The following is a 17478-nucleotide window of genomic DNA, read 5'->3' on the forward strand; positions in this document are numbered from 1 at the left end:
TGCCATGAACCTGCCCAACTGACACCATGATGTGAACACTGCAGGGGCCCGTACTTTGTGAGAAGTCTATGTCCATGTTCCCATCACTCTCGTCACTGCACTGCAGTTGCCTCCTCCTCGCCTGGTTTTGCTTTTCTTGCAGGTTATGGTTCTGCATATCCTGCTGGATAACGCGCACGGTGTTTATAGTGCTCATAATTGCCTAGGTGATCTGAGCGGGATCCATGTTCCCAGTGCTATGACATCTGCACTGAAAAAAGGCGCGAAATGATTGTCTGCTGTTGCTCTGACGGAGGGAGGGGCAACTGACAACATGGCTTACAGGGTTGGCTTACAGGGAACTAAAAATCAACAAATGGGGTGGCTTTGCATCAAGGAGAAACAGAATGGCCCCCTCAAGGATAGAACTCAAAATCCTGGGTTTAGCAGGTCGTTGATTTCACAGAGGGAGGGAGGGAGGAAGGAGAACATGAATACAAAACAAATCTGGTCTATTTCTTATTTTGATCCACTTCATCTAACTGTATAGATCTTGTTGGCAGCAGATGGTGCAGTACGACTGCTGGCCATCATCATCTCCTGGGTTCTCGGCAGAAGACGGTGCAGTATGACTGCTGGCAGGACTGAATCACCATGAGACGAAACTTAAAAGGGAAAAGACCTGGCTGAGTCACTCCCATGTTTTCCCAGGCGTTGCTGACCGACTACACCGAGGTCGGCTAAAAGAGCACCCTGGAGTATGGCGACAATGGCTACCAGTCATACTGCACTGTCCACTGCCAAAAGGCAATGAGCTGCTGCTGTGTTGCAATGCAGTACCGTGTCTGCCAGCACCCAGGAGCCATACGGTGACGGTGAGCTGAGCAGCGTACAGCATCTGCACGGGTAACCCAGGAAAAAAGGCATGAAACGATTGTCTGCCGTTGCTTTCACGGAAGGAGGGAGGGAAGGGCGTGCCTGACGATATGTACCCAGAACCACCTGCGACAATGTTTTTACCCCATCAGGCATTAGGATTTCTACCCAGAATTCAAATGGGCAGAGACGACTGCAGGAACTGTGGGATAGTCAACCGTTACCTAGGTACTGTGTACGCACTCCGCCGACTAAATGCACTTAGAGCATTTGTGTTGGGACACACATAATCGAATGTATAAAAACGCTTTCTACAAAACCAAATTCTATAAATTCGACCTAATTTCGTAGTGTAGACTTACACTAAGATGCCACAAGGACTCCTTGTTGTTTTTGCTGATACAGACTAAGACGGCTACCCCTCTGAAATGTGACTCATGTAATTCTGCATAAAGTTGTTGGGTATGGTGTACAAGCTTCATATATATGTACAGAAATATATATTATGCTAGCCTTATTTTTTAAATTCTCAAAAATTTAAGTAGTACTCTTAACAACTCAACAGAAAAATAATAGCTCCAGTGGAGGGCACCAAACCACCAACTTTATAAAGCAAGCATATAAGCTGCTAATAGATTCATTTTCTGCAGATCTGGGGAAAGAAGAGACTAAAAGCCCAGTCATGCAAGCCCACATGCATGCTCTTCTAATGCAGTCAAAACCAGCTTCATACCAGGCACCTGAACCTGAGAGGTGCCGAACACAATAGCAACATACACTTTTTAAAAGACGTACGCTGTGCTGTATTTTGACAGTACTTGAAACAATTATGACCCAATCAAAATCCTCAGTAATCAGAGCTACAAAGACTTTCTGTACAAAACAAAGTTGTAAGGAATCCATTTCAATTCCAAGCCCATTGCATTCCAGTTGATTAATTGGTTGTGATCTCGGACACAGAAACGAGATCATTAGCAGTTCAGTTCTCACCGGTTCTTGGGAAGATCAGTATTGTAATGATTTTCAAGATTTAAAAATCTGAGCTGCTCTCATTTCTATGCCACAGTAACAGTCCACCATCTGTTTTGTTGGTCAGAGTACCTACTTCTCTCCTGAGCACTGATAAATTATTAGCTAAATAATTAAGCTGAAAAGCTGATCATATAAGGAATGTTCCTCAGGTGACTACTAAGTGATCTGAGGTTAAAAGAGTAGATACCTTACTTTAACACAAACCATTTCAAAGCAAATCCACCTGTCTTCTCTGGCCAAGACTGAAAGAACACCAGGATATAGGTCATTGAATGCAGCCCTAAAACATTCAGTAGGGCTCACTCGCTCGCTCTCTCTCTAGAAAGCTACATTCTTCTCAAGTGTTTCAGGGCAGTCTTTGGGGCAGGGACTGTCTTATTCGCTGTGTTTCCCCAGCAAAATAGGTCCCTGGGACTTCAGGCACCATCAGAATACAAGTATTTACTCTCTACCACCTTGAGCCTCATACCCTACGATACAGGAAGGGTGTTAGTGTAGAGTACAGGCAAGTGGGTACATAATTCACCTACAAGTCAGAGGACAGCAGAAATGAGGAAATACACACTAGCCTTATTTTAAAGAGCTTTCTTCCAATAAGTATGACGTTTGTAGCACAAAGTAAATGGTCTGGCGGTTCTCACACAATAGACTTAAGTGAACAGGATTAAGATAGTTTGGGGTTTGTGAACAGGATCAAGGTGCTCCACCAAGATTTAAAATAAATGCTCATTCCATAAAATCCTCTTAATTAAGACATCCTATTACATATCTTTTCCCAATTAAGAGAAGATGCCATTTTTATAAAACTGAAAATCCTTAAAATATACTAAATTAATAAAAACACAAGACAAATCCATTTTAATTCATTCCATCAGAAAACCTAATTGCTCCCTGCAAAAAACAAAAACCTTCAGGAAAACCTAATGAATACACCTGATAATAAGCATGAAGAGTTCCTTTAATACAGGATTTTTCTGGAAAGCTTAAGGGAAGTCAGCCACGGATTTAAACTTGGTGATTGGAGTTAATGGTCTGCACTTACAGCCACAACTGAACCTTAAGCGATCAGAAACCTGCAGTTTAGACTGGGTAATCATTTAAACACTTCATATTGACTAAACAAATCCCTATTTAGAACTTTAGAGTATGACTACATTGCGATTTAAAAAAAACCATGCCACCATGTCTCAGAGCTGACTCGGATTCACAGGGCTAGGGCTGTTATAAAACTACAGTGTAGAAGTTTGAGATCAGGCTAGACCCCAGGCTCCGAAACCTTGCAAGGAGGGGAGGGTCTCAGAGCCTGGGGTCCAGCCTGACCCTGAAGTCTGCACTGCAATTTCATAGCCCCGCAGCTCCAGCGTGAGTCAGCTGACCCAGATCAGCTGTCGCGGATCTTTTATTGCTGTCTAAACTTACCCTTAGCTAATACTATTCCAATTAAGCAGAAATAACTGTTCATTAACACTGAGCTAAACTGATTCCCCTGAAATGTCTCAGGGATTGCCAGTCATCTGTACAGTAATGTGAATCAAGTCCAACAAGCTATACCCTAAAAGGATGAATAAACCTACCCTAGTTTCTCCAGTATTTGAGTTTCCATCCAATTTAAGCGCTGGGTCTCCTCATCTGAAAAAATTTACAAACAGTATTCCAAAAATCGGTCTCAAGTTCTCTTCACTAAAAGGGAAAAGAGGACAGGATATGACATACAAAACGTTTAAATCTCCACATATAACCGTTAACATCAACATACACCTCTTACCACATCATAGAAAGGCCAGAACATGAAGTCCCAGGACCCCTCTAAGTTTAATTAACGTGCCTTCACATGCACAAAGAGAGACAAGTATTTTTCAAGTGTGGTGGAAACGAAGAATATTCTCCCATAAAACACAATTAATTTTTAATCTGGTGCAAAAGCAGACCACACTTGTTGCCTGAAGAAGCATGTTTAAAACTGTAACAAAGATGCTTTTCACAATTACTTTAGGGAGGACTTAAGTGCCTGAGGTAGACTACTGATTTCTTCCTAGTATTGTATATTAGATGAAGTTCACAGCTTAGGTGCACTCTATTGACATAAACGTACTTTGTCAATTTCCTAATGAGACCAGAAATAACTTGCACAGCAGCACAACTCTTAACGTAAACTTAAGAGGCAAGCAGAAGGTGTGAATATGAAAGCATCTGGAAAATAAATTTGTATTCAAAGCTTCAGACCTTAGAGTGTTCTTCACTCTTGGGACTCTCTCAGTTCTTCACTCAATACTGCAGGGTTTTCTTTTTTAAGAGAGACACCATCATTAACTTACACACATTTCTTGTTTGATGGACAGCAGAATAAAATCATTAAGATAGTAGGTAAAAACTTTTCACTAATATCTCAACAGTACTGTTACACGATGGCCAAGATTTTAGAAAACTGGTAAAGTTAGGCTCCTAGGCTAGTATTTTTAAGGGGCCTCAGGCAGTTGGGTACCTAAGCTCCTTTGAATATCCCAAGCAAAGGCCCATTAGACAGCTCTTAAGTGGCCTGATTTGTTATGGGTGCTGAGAACTCAACAGCTCCTGTTGACTTCAATAATTTTGTAGTAAAATGGTTGATAAGTAGTCACTGCCATGTAACTAAGTCTTAATATGGCTTCCTGAGTAACTGCTTCCATGCCATGTTTCAGACAAGCCCAGTTTGAAATATGGGCAATATTTACTATTTTATGCAAGTTAAAACATCCAACTTACATAATACTGGCCATACTGGGTCAGACCAAAGGTCCATCTAGCCCAGTATCCTGTCTTCTGACACTGACCAGTGCCAGGTGCCCCAGAGGGAATGAACAGAATAGTAATCATCAAGTGATCCATCCCTTGTTGCCCATTCCCAGCTTCTGGCAAACAGAGGCTAGGGACACTTCAGAGCATGGTTTTCCATCCCTGCCCATCCTGGCTAATAGCCACTGATGGACCTATCCTCTGTAAGTTTATCTAGCGCACTTCATGCTACTCTCTGAATTGGCAACAGAACATAAACAGTCAAACATCAGAAACCCTCAGGGAGGTAAATTTTTATCGGATTCTTCAAACAGTTGAACCAATGTAACTTTTGTTAAGTAAAACAAAATACGTATAAACAGGCCTAATCTTCAGCCACAGGCTATTTGAAATGGTTAAGGTATTAAACCCTTAAACACAGGTTTTAAAAAAAAAAAAAAAAAAAAACCTGACAGACCTTAGTAGTAACATCAGCAGTCAGGTAAGACAAAACAAAGAACAAACAGATGGTAGGAGCATATCACTTCTCTGTAAATCTCCTGTGAGACTCACTGTGTGATCAGATACATAGATTTTATTAAATTTCTATCTACTACTAAGTCAACACCAGGTTTTACTCAATACTGTGGCTTAGCAAGCTCAAGGGGCCAGATCTAGTGCAGGATGCATTTACATCTACTTTGAATAGACTTTTATGATTCTTAGGTTAAGGGATATTTTAGTTTACTCCTATGATCCTGGCTGGTAACACTGTTTAAAGAAAGTCATAATTAGATTTAGTGACATTCAACGTGACAAAGAAATAAAAATGACATGGTGATGAACAAAGAAGAAACGATCGCGACAGAACATGAATGGACTTGACAAGTTTTGTAGTGTATCACCTACAAAGAATTTATTTGTAGGTTGAGAAATAAGACAAAATTCAAATTCTTGGCCAGACACTTGACCTAAGTACTTCCGATGTCTTCACAGCAAAATATGGTGTGTTAACTATCACCATTTATAAAACACACCCTTTTTTCCCCACTGAGGATATAGCCTTAATGCTAGAGTTACAGACACTGTATTAAACTGAGCACAACTCCTCACAATAAAGAAAACCTGGATCTATGCAGGAAATAGCCCGACTTGATTATGTAAAGAGTTGTCACTTTGGATGGGCTAGCACCAGCAGGAGAGTGAATTTGTGTGGGGGGGTGGAGGGTGAGAAAACCTGGCTTTGTGCTAGAAATGGCCCACCTGTTGATCACTTTAGATAAGCTATTACCAGCAGGACAGTGGGGTGGGAGGAGGTATTGTTTCATATTCTCTGTGTGTATATAAAGTCTGCTGCAGTTTCCACGGTATACATCTGATGAAGTGAGCTGTAGCTCACGAAAGCTCATGCTCAAATAAATTGGTTAGTCTCTAAGGTGCCACAAGTACTCCTTTTCTTTTTGCGAATACAGACTAACACAGCTGTTCCTCTAAATCCTCACAATAAGGCACTCTATTAGGCAACTGCATCTTTAACATACATATATGTATTTTAAAGCAGCAGCAACTATGGTGATTTCAGAGTAGCAGCCGTGTTAGTCTGTATTCACAAAAAGAAAAGGAGTACTTGTGCCATCTTAGAGACTAACAAATTTATTTGAGCATACGCTTTCGTGAGTTACAGCTCGTAACACTTTTAATAATTCCTCCAACCAATTTGCAGGCGGGGGAGAGACTTCTATTTCCTCCATGCACTGCAGCAATAGCTTGAAACTTGCTGGCAGCATAAAACCAATCCAGCTTTGGGCAAGTTTTGGAGCTAAATTAAGATGGTAATTTTCCACCAATGATTTGACCTGTACAGCTTGCTCCCAGTTTGCTGCCAAAAACCTCTATAATTCTGCCAGCACCGTGTCTTATTCCAGCCAAACCACGGCTCCAAATAAGAAAAAAAATGTGCAACTGATTTATCAAAATAGGCTTTGTACTAGGCTAAGGTACAATAGACTGGGAACCCAGAAATCATGTGTTCGAATTTAATGTTTACCAACTTGTGATTGTCCTACCTACCTCACTACTAACTGAACAAAGCCTCCTATCCCACTGAGAGGTTATACAACTGGGAATAGAACAACTCTCTAATATGACAGACCTAAGTCCCAGTCACTTCAGATACAATGGGTATGTCTACTCAGCGTTTTGGAGCGAGCAGGAGCAAGCCTCCCAGCCCACATTGACAGACTGTGTAGCACGGCTCACTCTAGTGCTCTAAAAAGAACTATAGAGTCAGCACTTTGAAGTTGCAGCTCAGGCTCTGCAATCCCCAGAGTAGGGTGGGCTTCAACATCTGGAGCACAACTTCAGAGCTCGTCTATAGAGCTATTTTCAGAGAACTAGCACAAGCCCCTCTAGTCCGAGTCTGCCAACCTGAGCGAGGAGGCTCACTCCCGCTCGCTCTGGAATGCTGAATAGACATACCCAATGTCCCAATGGAAAAAAGTTGCCCCAACTTTAATTATCTGCTATGCTGTTTAAAATGGGGCTATTCAGGCATATAAAACCTACTGTTATGGCGTATTATGCAACAGCATCTCTTAGTGGGTGATGCACAAATGGTAACAGGTTATTCCTTCTGTCAGCATTTGTAATTAATATCTTAGCACAGGTGCTAGTAATCTGTGCTGCAATGTTGGAAGCCCAGAGTTCCAACGCTGCTGATTCTGGAGGGGTATTTGCACATAATTCTCTTTATTTTACCTTTAAAAAAAACCAAGTAAATTACATATAGAAAGTGTAAAAAAAGTTAAGGATTGAAAAATCAAATACATTAGGACAACTAGAATAAAGCTTACTTGTTTAACTTCAATTCACTAACCACCAGCCCCCCACCACTTGCTATGAATTATGAGAGTCTGTAATTACAGAGCACATACTATTTTTTCCACAGGACCCTTGCTTCATTCAGTGGACAGGATGGATGCTGCTCAGGGAATAAATCAGTGTTGTGTAGGGAAGCAGGCTGTTGTCTGTTGAACTTCTGTCTCATCTGTTGTAGAAGTTGAAACTAGTATATCGAATGAGACAGAGGACTGCAAAAAGAGAAAGGATGGTCATAGGGTTAAAGCAGTTGAATACCTACACCTCAGGGAATTCTGCACCAAAAAAAAATCAAGTTTCTGTGCAAAATATTTTAAAATTCTACAAAATTCTGCATATTTTATCAAAACAACACAATATAATCACTCTGGTTTCAATTATTTTGGTAACTTATTTAAACTACAATACAATGGATGGAGAATAGGAAGCAATGGAGGAAATTCCCAAACAGTAATGTACTAGGTTTGACCCTTTATTTCTAGGTTATTAGTCAACAAATGTATGCAGCCATACGCTCAGTGCTACATCATAGGTAACTGAAGAGCAAGTGAGGGCTGGAGAATCAAACTCACAATTTATACTGGCTACTGACCATCTCCAGAAAGATCAGTAGCAAACAGTTCACGGAGCACATTTTGATAGGAAATTTTTTCAGTCCAAAAATGTAGACCAGTTCTAATCACGAAACCACTGTAAGCATTTATAAGGCCATACTGTCCTTTACACCCCTCTGCCAATGTGAAGGAGCCCTAAAATTTTTATACCTGTTTTATACTCCTGTGGGAATTCACAAAGACAATGGGAACAATTCACTAAGCAGCCAGAACAGAAGGGACAGGGCCTGCCCCATGCCTACCTCCTCAGAAACACCCGGAAGCCCTGCCCCTCCATGTTGACTGTGCTGCAATAGCGAGTGAGAGGGACAGAGTCTCTCTCTCTCTCACGACTCCCCCCCCACATACACACCCCCAGGCAGTGATTTACGCCTCTGCCGGCTGCTCCAGCACCCGAGCCAACCTGCCTGTGCTGCCAGGGAGGGGCACATGACCTCTCCCGCAGCTTCTCTTTGCTTTCCCATCAGAAGTCATTTTTCTACAGGGAAGCAAAGAAATCTGCAGGGAACATGAATTCTGCGTATGTGCAGAGACACAGAATTCCCCCAGAAATAGAATATCACTCAGAACAACTAGGTCCTACCTCTGTTTCTCTCATAGCCCTTTTACATGATGCTGGGCAATGCACTTTACCTTTGTTTCAGTTTCCCATCAGTAAAGTACTATGAAAATATATGTTAAGTGTCATAGTTTCAGGGCAAATGAACCTGTTTTCCCCTGGCATGTTCCAGCAAGGGCACTCACTTAAGGCTTCCAGCTCCCACCAGCCACTTCTCGTGGGTGCAGACTAGTGTCTCTCACCCTCCTGACCAGGGATTTTCAGACTGCACAACTCCCTGCCTTACACTGTGATATCCCCAGCAAGGCAGACTGCCTAAAACAGGCCAGCACCTGCGCTTTGCTTTCTCTCATAAGGCTATAACCACTGTATTGCCTACAGTTATAAATTACGACACAATTCCTTCCAAGTAAGCACATTTATTCTGAAGATAAAAGCATGAGAAAAACAAAAACAAAAAACCACCAGTAAGAGTTCCTACACACATACTAAAAATCTTACCAGAAGTGACCCCCAACCCCAGCCTAGGGCTCAGGTAGGTTTTAGTCCTTCAAAACCCACAGATGAGTCTTCCCCAAGGTTACGAGTTCATATTCAATTTAGATCCAGAACAAGAACAAAGGCTGGGCAAATCAGCTGTTTCTTTATAAAGCTTGGGCCTTCGAACTTGGCCTTCTGTAACAGATAATCCGCAGACAAAGACCCTCGTCTCAGGGCATAGATAGTAAAAGCTGGGGGTTTTTCATAACTGGAATTGGATAATTTCCATTATTCTCTCCCTAAAGATTCCCCAGGGAACCCACTTATTGTCCAAAAATTCCATATTCATCTGAGACATTTTCAATACAGTCTTTTGAACTCTCAGGTCTTCCATCTGTTACATCTCCCCACTATTGATATTACATGCAATCCTGGCACACAATAATACATAAACTTAATACTATATGGTCTTTCAAGGAAATTGCAGGAAATTGCCCTATTGGTCACATTAAGAACTTTGAAAAATTGATCTCTGAGGCCTCAAGTTTGGCAACCAATCAGTAGGCACACAAGATTAGCAGAGACTTGCAAGTTTTGGTCTGAGGGCCTCAGTTCCCAGTATATGAAAGCCCTCCATATCTAGAAGTGTGCTGAGGGAATCCCATGAAAAAAACAGTGTATAACCACAGCGCTACCAATTCGTTTTATGACAAGTTGCATGATATTTGGTGTTTCTTAAAGCCCCAGATCCTGGAATCCTGCAACTACATGTAGGTTTTCAGCTCTCATTTAAAGTTTCTAGCTCTCAGGTTTGCAGAGAAAAGCTTGAACACATGACCCAATTGTACCTTAAAAACTCAAAACCCAAACGTAAATAAAAGCCCAAAACTTTTTTCACCCAATCATGATTTTTTCCAACACTTGGGATTGGCAATACTGCAATCATGTAGCTGAAGCCTATAATGCATAAGCAGGAAGCCAAATTATGTATAATCAAAATTATTTCAAACATTTAACTTTTTTGAGCTTGACTTTGCAAGCTTAAAAACTTTAACCTAGGTTTTCTGGAAATAAAAGATCTTGGTAACAAGTGAATCAAAGTTATTGTCAAGTAACAGCTTTTCCCAATGATGAAGTAAAAAAGTGTTTGGTTTATCAGTGACAGAGGAAGGCCGAAAGAGTAAATGGGAATCATAAAACACTAAGAACTCGACCCATTTACACGTGTGCTTAGGTACAACTAATACATTTTTTCATTTGATCTAGTGCAGTATTGAAGTTACAGCCTAGGGTAATAATGAACATTTACAAGAAAGGAAATATTAGGCTGCTTATATCTGAATTTGTGACAACCATGGAGTAAGCTGCAGAATCATGAAATTTGTGATAAGACCTTCCATCTGAGGCTCTCATAGCACCTTAAAAAGAAACCTGTTACATCACCCATGAGATAGGCTAGTATTACCCCTATTTTAAAGGTGATGCAGAGCAAATTGCTCAAGGCTACACACAAAACCTGAGGCAAATCCAGGAGCAAGAGCCATGTCTCCTGACTCCCTGTTCCATATCTTTAGTTCAAGACCATCTTTCCTTCTCATGCAATCAACTGTAGATTGACATATGAAGGCATACTATTGCGTACCTTTGACCTTCTCATCTGCACAATGCCCACTAAACCACTCAAAGCAGGACTACTTCTAACTCCAAATTTAGGAGGAATTTGCCAATAGTCCTTTTTCTTTGAAGAGTCTGCGATAAAAGAGATTTCTTTCACAAATATGGGGGGGGGGGGGGGGGACAGCCTTAAAAATCACAGATAGGCTTTTCAAAGAAACCTAAGGGAGTTTGGCACCCATTATCAAATGTAAATGGGATCTTGGTATTAAATCCCTTAGGCTCCTTTGAAAATCTCAGCCTTCAGAGATCACAGGTCTGATGTCCAAGATTTACATTATTCAATCCTGCATTACTGACCAATTTAAGATCTATTACCTCAACATCTAGAAACATTCATCACTGGAGACCTGAGCTTCATAGCTTTCCAGTTAAATACAGCACTAGACATCAGACCTTAGGACCATTCAATCTTGGATGGGAGGCAGGGAAAGGAGTATTTTAGGGGCAGGGGGAGGTGTCTTCTAAAGCTATTTAAAGTCTATACTATTACTAAGTTCGTCCTCCCTCTGCATGTATAGTTGTGTTCATAGTACTAGAGTCATCTGGCTCCTCAGGAAGAAGGATGTTAAGAGTATCTTTTAAAAAAAATAAAAATAAAAAACTCTACAAAACTTAAGTGAAGTGTGACTTCACAGTCTGATGGTTTAAAAGTTTCATAATCTTTTGGAATGACCATACTTCATTTCTGCCCATTTGATTCTGAAATTAGGTGGAACAAGCAGAAAGTCAAACAGAAGTTATTTCAGCTCCCTTCACCAAGGTAGTACGATTGTCATTTATTAGTGAGGTTGGCAACCTAAAATCTTGTTTTCTGCTACTCTGATATCCAAATAGGAGAAGCTGCCTTACGTGATTTCGCACTGAGCTCAGCAAGGTGACCACCTCCTCATTCTAATGAGGACCTCACCAGAGTTATTCATGCCTTTGTCACCTTCAGACTGAATCACAACAATTGGCTTTTGTGGATACAGAGCCAATGTAGTTTTTATACATTTTCACAAAATGCACACTTAAATCTTAGAAATATATTTAAGCTTGCCAATGTGTTATAAACTTGTGGCTTGTGATTTTCAAGAACCATATATTTATGTTTGTGGGTTATAACTTGACACACACGACTATAATATTTGCTGTCCAAAGTGCAATGTCAATTCTACCACACATGCAAACTGGCTATGTCAAGTTAACTCAAATACCCCCAACTTTCCAAAGCAGAGTTAGAAACCACTTTTGAAGTTATGTTACTTTCCACAAGTGATGTCAGCAGCTTTTCACAGTTTAACTGGTCAGAGCATAGCTAGCTCTTTGTAAATAAATTTATACTGTCAGTATAAAGTGGAGTCAAACACACTTGCTTTTACAAGTTGCTTATTAGTACATAACTCCTTCACTGAAAGACAAGTTACTCAGTCTTACCACTTGTCAAGGTTGCTTCCCCACTCTGAGCTCTAGGGTACAGATGTGGGGACCTGCATGAAAGACCCCCTAAGCTTATTCTTACCAGCTTAGGTTAAAAGCTGCCACCACCAAAGTGTTACACAAAGGACAGGGGAAGTGCCCACTTGGAAAAGTCTTTCCCCCCCCGCCCCGCCAAAAAAATATCCCCCCAAGCACTACACTCCCTTTCCTGGGGAAGGCTTGATAAAAATCCTCACCAATTTGCATAGGTGAACACAGACCCAAACCCTTGGATCTTAAGAACAATGAAAAAAGCAATCAGGTTCTTAAAAGAAGAATATTAATTAAAGTAAAAGAATCACCTCTGTAAAATCAGGCTGGTAAATACCTTACAGGGTAATCAGATTCAAAACAGAGAATCCCTCTAGGCAAAATCCCTTAAGTTACAAAAAGACACAAAAACAGGAATATACATTCCATTCAGCACAACTTATTTTATGAGCCTTTTAAACAAAACAGAATCTAATGCGCATCTAACTAGATTGCTTACTAACGCTTTACAGGAGTTCTGACCTGCAATCCTGCTCTAGTCCCGGCAAGAAACATCACGCAGACAGAGAGAACCTTTGTTTCTCCCCCCTCCAGCTTTGAAAGTATCTTGTCTCCTCATTAGTCATTTTGGTCAGGTGCCAGTGAGGTTATCTTAGCTTCTTAACCCTTTACCGGTAAAAGGGTTTTTCCCCTGGCCAGGAGGGATTTAAAGGTGGTTAGCCTTCCCTTTATATTTATGACACCACTACAGAGTCATGATCTGCTTATTTATCACTTCTCCATTCTTCTTTTCATCTGTTTTATTTTTAGCAATTCTATCAGTGTTCATAGGCCCAGCCTCCTCCAAATTATTAAGAATAGTTTGCAGCGCACCATTACCCTTTACATACAAAAAGGTATCCCCAGACAAGTTATTCAGTAAATCAGGAAGTGCAATCAACACCCCTCTTACAAGCTTTGTAGAACAGTAACACCTTCAAAAATTTATACTCTAAAGAAAATAACGATACATTTTGAGAACAAAGACCAGAATTAGAACAGTTTTACTGTTCACAGGGCTCATGAGGATGGAATCATAGTCCCATCATACATGACACTAATACAATAAGCTCTGCATGGTACGATAGCAAGGCTTCCTGCAGGGGACCCCAAAGGGCCTGATACACTCTGTCACAGCCCCTTAGTTGTGTCTTTTCTAAACTCAACAGTGCCACGTTTTTTAATCTCTCTTCATATGGAAGCTGTTCCATACCCCTAATCATTTTTGTTGCCTTTCTCTGTACCTTTTCCATTTCTAATTTATTTTCTGAGATGGGAGACCAGAACTGCATGCGGTATCCAAGGTGTGAGCAGATGTATATAGTGGCATTATGATATTTACGGTCTTATTACCTATCCCTTTTCCTAAGGTTCCTAACATTGTTAGCTTTTGTGACTGCTGCTTCACATTGAGCAGATGTTTTCAGATAACTATTCATGATGACTTCAAGATCTTTTCTTGAGTGCTAACAGCTAATTTAGACCCATAATTTAATGCCTCAAACCTTTCTAAACCTGTAGTAATCCTATCCAAATAAAGAACTGTTACAGGTGCAACCTTTTTTTTTTTTTTTTTTTTAAACCAATCCCATTGTATTCTTCTCTGAATTCAGTCTAGCTCATTAATAAGTGATCAAAATCACTGCTGGAGGCATCAGGCTTTTGGGGAGAAAAGCTATTCATTTTCATGGGCTATCCCAAATTAGGTATACTAGCAAAAGTTACAGAAAGAATTTGTAATATACTAGGAGAAAATGTTACAATGGATTTTTTTGTTGGGAATTAAAAGCCACAAATTACCAGTCATTAAAAAGGCACTTGGATTCAATTTAGATCACACTCTTGTGTAAAAACATGTATTAAAAGGAGATGAAGATTCTTAACTTCTAGTTATTAAAGAATTGTTTAAAGAACCCTTATACTATTATGTCATGAAGGACAAAGTCCCTTCAAAATCATCAAGATGTCAACAGAAGGCAATGCTGTGGTGAGACACCAACCACTACTAGCTGCTAAAAGCAGAGCGGTGCTGGAATTTAATTGATTGCACCTATTTTATTTGTAACTTCTCATTTTTACTGGGATGTTAAAAGTTTTATTAAACAAAGCCTGAATTAGAGCATTACAGTCATTCAACTAACTAAAATTCAGGGTTCAACGGAAAATCTGAATATCTGTATATTTGTGTGTCACCAAAAGTCTCAAACAATGATCAACATCTTCACATTCCTTGATCTTTCTGACCCAGGGACAACTGTCTCCTATTAATTGGCAAATCAGAAGGTGAAAAAGGTCATTCTGCTGAAATGCTCCATAAAAATCCTTGTAACTGCAAGAAAATCCCCCCCAATCCCTTCCTAGGCTTAATATTTAGACATTTGAGTCAAGGGATACCGTCATTCAGACTTGCATGAAGTGAAGTCATCCAAGAGCCTTACAGAGTTCAATGCAAAATGAGCCTTCCATAAACTCCTCTGGTCAGCAGCTCTTGAAACCCACAGGATGGTGCCTGCAACAACATACAGAAGTACTATGCTCTCATCTTGCCACCTACTCTCCCCAGTATTTTGGTCTTTCAGAGATAAACTGAAGCAGCCATGAGAATATAGATTGTACAGTTTGTTGACCTCATTTAACATCTTATATCTGGGGGCTTGGAAAGCTGCAGTTCAGGTTTCTGTGATTTAACTATCCTGGTCCTCCAACGACATTGTCAAACTCCAACAAAAAAGAAAGGTTAGAACCTGCTGTTCTGCTTTGTTTACTTACACAACTTTTTTTAAAACCCAAGATTATCTTTAATCATGAAAGTATTAACAGGCCCCCAATAATTGATTTTCAGTTATTCTTTAAGCATTCTCCATATTTAAGTCTTCTACAGTTTCATACATGCGTTCAACTTGGGGCCATGAAACAAATTTTGAAAGATTAGCCTTTAACTTTCCTAAACTTTAAAGAACTATGTAGCTGAAGAGCCAAAACAGATTAATTGTTAGATTGTAAGCACTGATGCAGAAATTCTCTTACTATATGAATGCACAGCTTTTAACAATGGGACTTTCTTCTCAACTGGGGCTTCTGGTACTGCTGCAGATATAGCCAAAACAGAATTACAGAATGTGCATTTAAATGTGGTATTGCACCCAAGATACAAAACTTTCTCTTTGTCCAACAGAAATTCAGCTTTTCAGAGACAATAGGCAAATTGATCTGTTGACCTGTAAGTTTCCTGTCTTCATGTAATTAGATCCAGAGATGCGTTACAATGAGTACTTCAGCCTGTTTGCAGCTCAGGGGCGGAACCAGACCTGTCAGCCACTGGAAGCAGAAGAATGTCCCACACTCCAAAGCTGCCTCCAGTTGCCATCTACCACCTCTCTTCTCCACCTTAAAAGATTGAACAAACATTGCAAACAGCTTAGATTCATCAGCAGAAAACTAATCACTTGCTTTACTTGGCTACCCAGTAAGAAGTTTGAAAATGTATCCAGAGTAACAATTCTTCATATGAGGACTTTCTACTTTGCTGATACAGAAGGATTTTGCATTCCTAGCAAAGGAGACTATAAAATTCAGTGAGTAACAGACATCTTTCAGCCTATGCATAGTCTCTAATTTCCAATTAAATTTGACTTCTAAACTTTATTACATGAAAGCATTTAAACACTGCCCATAAATTCAGAAATCAAGCTATTTATTAAACATTACCAAGTCTGCAGAGATACCATATGCTTAGAAACTATGACATAGCTACAGGTTAATCTAGATAGAGTAGAAGTTTATATTCTTAATTTACTTTGTCACTGTCATAACATTAGTGTTAAGAGAATTCCCCTTTGTAAACTAAGAAAAAGTTTCACAGTAACAGTTTCCAAGAAATCATGAATGTCGATGTGAACATAAGACATTTCAAATCAATTTAAACACCTTCAGTTGAAAACATATGGGTTTTACCTTCAGATAAGTGTACAACAGGTTACCATCTGAAGTTACTATTTATTCCACATATAGCAAGAAAGTGTTCTTATCATTATTAGTCAAATCAGAACACATAAGAGCACACACAGCACTGAGCAGTCTAGTATGAAATGTAACTTTCACTAATCTGTTGGGCTTGCCTTGTTTCAAAACAGATATAGTTAAAGCAGAACCACCAGCTAGGCCCGGTCTACACAAATTTTGTCAGCATAACCCATGTATGTTAGCATGGAACAGGGGAGGAGCACACCCACATTTGTGACCAGCCTAGCCATGCAAGTAAAAGATCTAGTGCAGATGCAGGCAAAGAGTTATTTTGCAGGAATAGCTGATTTTATTCAGAGAGCTACCCTCTTGTCAATATAAACTCCATCTCCCCTGGGAGATTTTGCTGGACCTAGCTACTATTGCTCGCAGAGGTGGTGTTCCTACAGTGACTGAAAAACCCTTTACAATTTAAAGGGTAGCTGCTTCTACACTATGAGCTTATACTGGCATAGTTATGGCACCATAGCTATGCTGCTGTAGTTCCATGGTGCAGACATGGCCTAAACTATAAACCACATTTACACCCACTGCATTAAGTAAGTTGTTTTAATTCACATAATTGGTGGTTTACCTCATATTAGCATCCTAGTATAAACAGTGCAACTTGTAGTTTTCACACATTAGCAGGTCAAAAACTGTAGGATGCCGCTTGTATTTATCTAGGTCTGCTAATATATGTAAAAATTACAAGCTGCCTTGTCCACACTAGGATTTTACCAGGTATTCATTACCATGAGATTGATCCATCTTTTTCCTAATGAAAAGTCACAGGTTATACTTACACTAGATGACTTTGGCAATCAATTAACTCAAGGAAAGTAAACTGCCTAGTGTAGACAAGTCCCAAGCATAGTACACTTCTAGTGATATGTCAGGGAAATAACGTAACTACTTCTAGTTAATGACATTTGGTATAATGTTCTATAGCACTATATATTTAGTGCAGTGGATTTCTCAAGTTAATTTCTGTAGAAAATAGTAATAAGTAGTGTAAAATTTTGGTAAAGTGGGTTAAAAAAAACTTAATAGCCTTGTTTTCTGAAATCTTTTCTTCTCCCTGCTCTTCAAAACACCAAAAAAAAAAAAAAATCAAGGTCTCCCTCTGCCTCTCATTACTGA

General features: G+C 39.9%; 1 protein-coding gene across 17 annotated transcripts in view; it reads right to left on the reverse strand.

Moving 5' to 3' along the window:
• The window catches only part of PCGF3 (polycomb group ring finger 3), a 113296-nt gene that overhangs the window by 60868 nt on the left and 34950 nt on the right, over positions 1-17478 (reverse strand). For 4 of the 17 annotated variants that reach the window (XM_048850035.2, XM_048850021.2, XM_048850025.2 and 1 more), the window contains 2 exons: positions 7572-7727; positions 3462-3567 (listed from right to left, as the gene is read on the reverse strand). The exons of 3 other annotated variants lie outside the window; for them this stretch is intronic. The gene's annotated coding sequence lies outside the window, so the exon portion shown is untranslated. Of the gene's footprint in view, positions 1-3461; positions 3568-4110; positions 4171-7571; positions 7728-14727; positions 14843-15551; positions 15721-17478 lie in introns of all 17 variants that reach the window. 10 more of the 17 variants (XM_075128885.1, XM_048850030.2, XM_048850036.2 and 7 more) reach the window with 5 other exon arrangements.

This window comes from Caretta caretta, chromosome 5 (assembly GCF_965140235.1).
Source record: "Caretta caretta isolate rCarCar2 chromosome 5, rCarCar1.hap1, whole genome shotgun sequence".
NCBI lineage: Eukaryota > Metazoa > Chordata > Testudines > Cheloniidae > Caretta > Caretta caretta.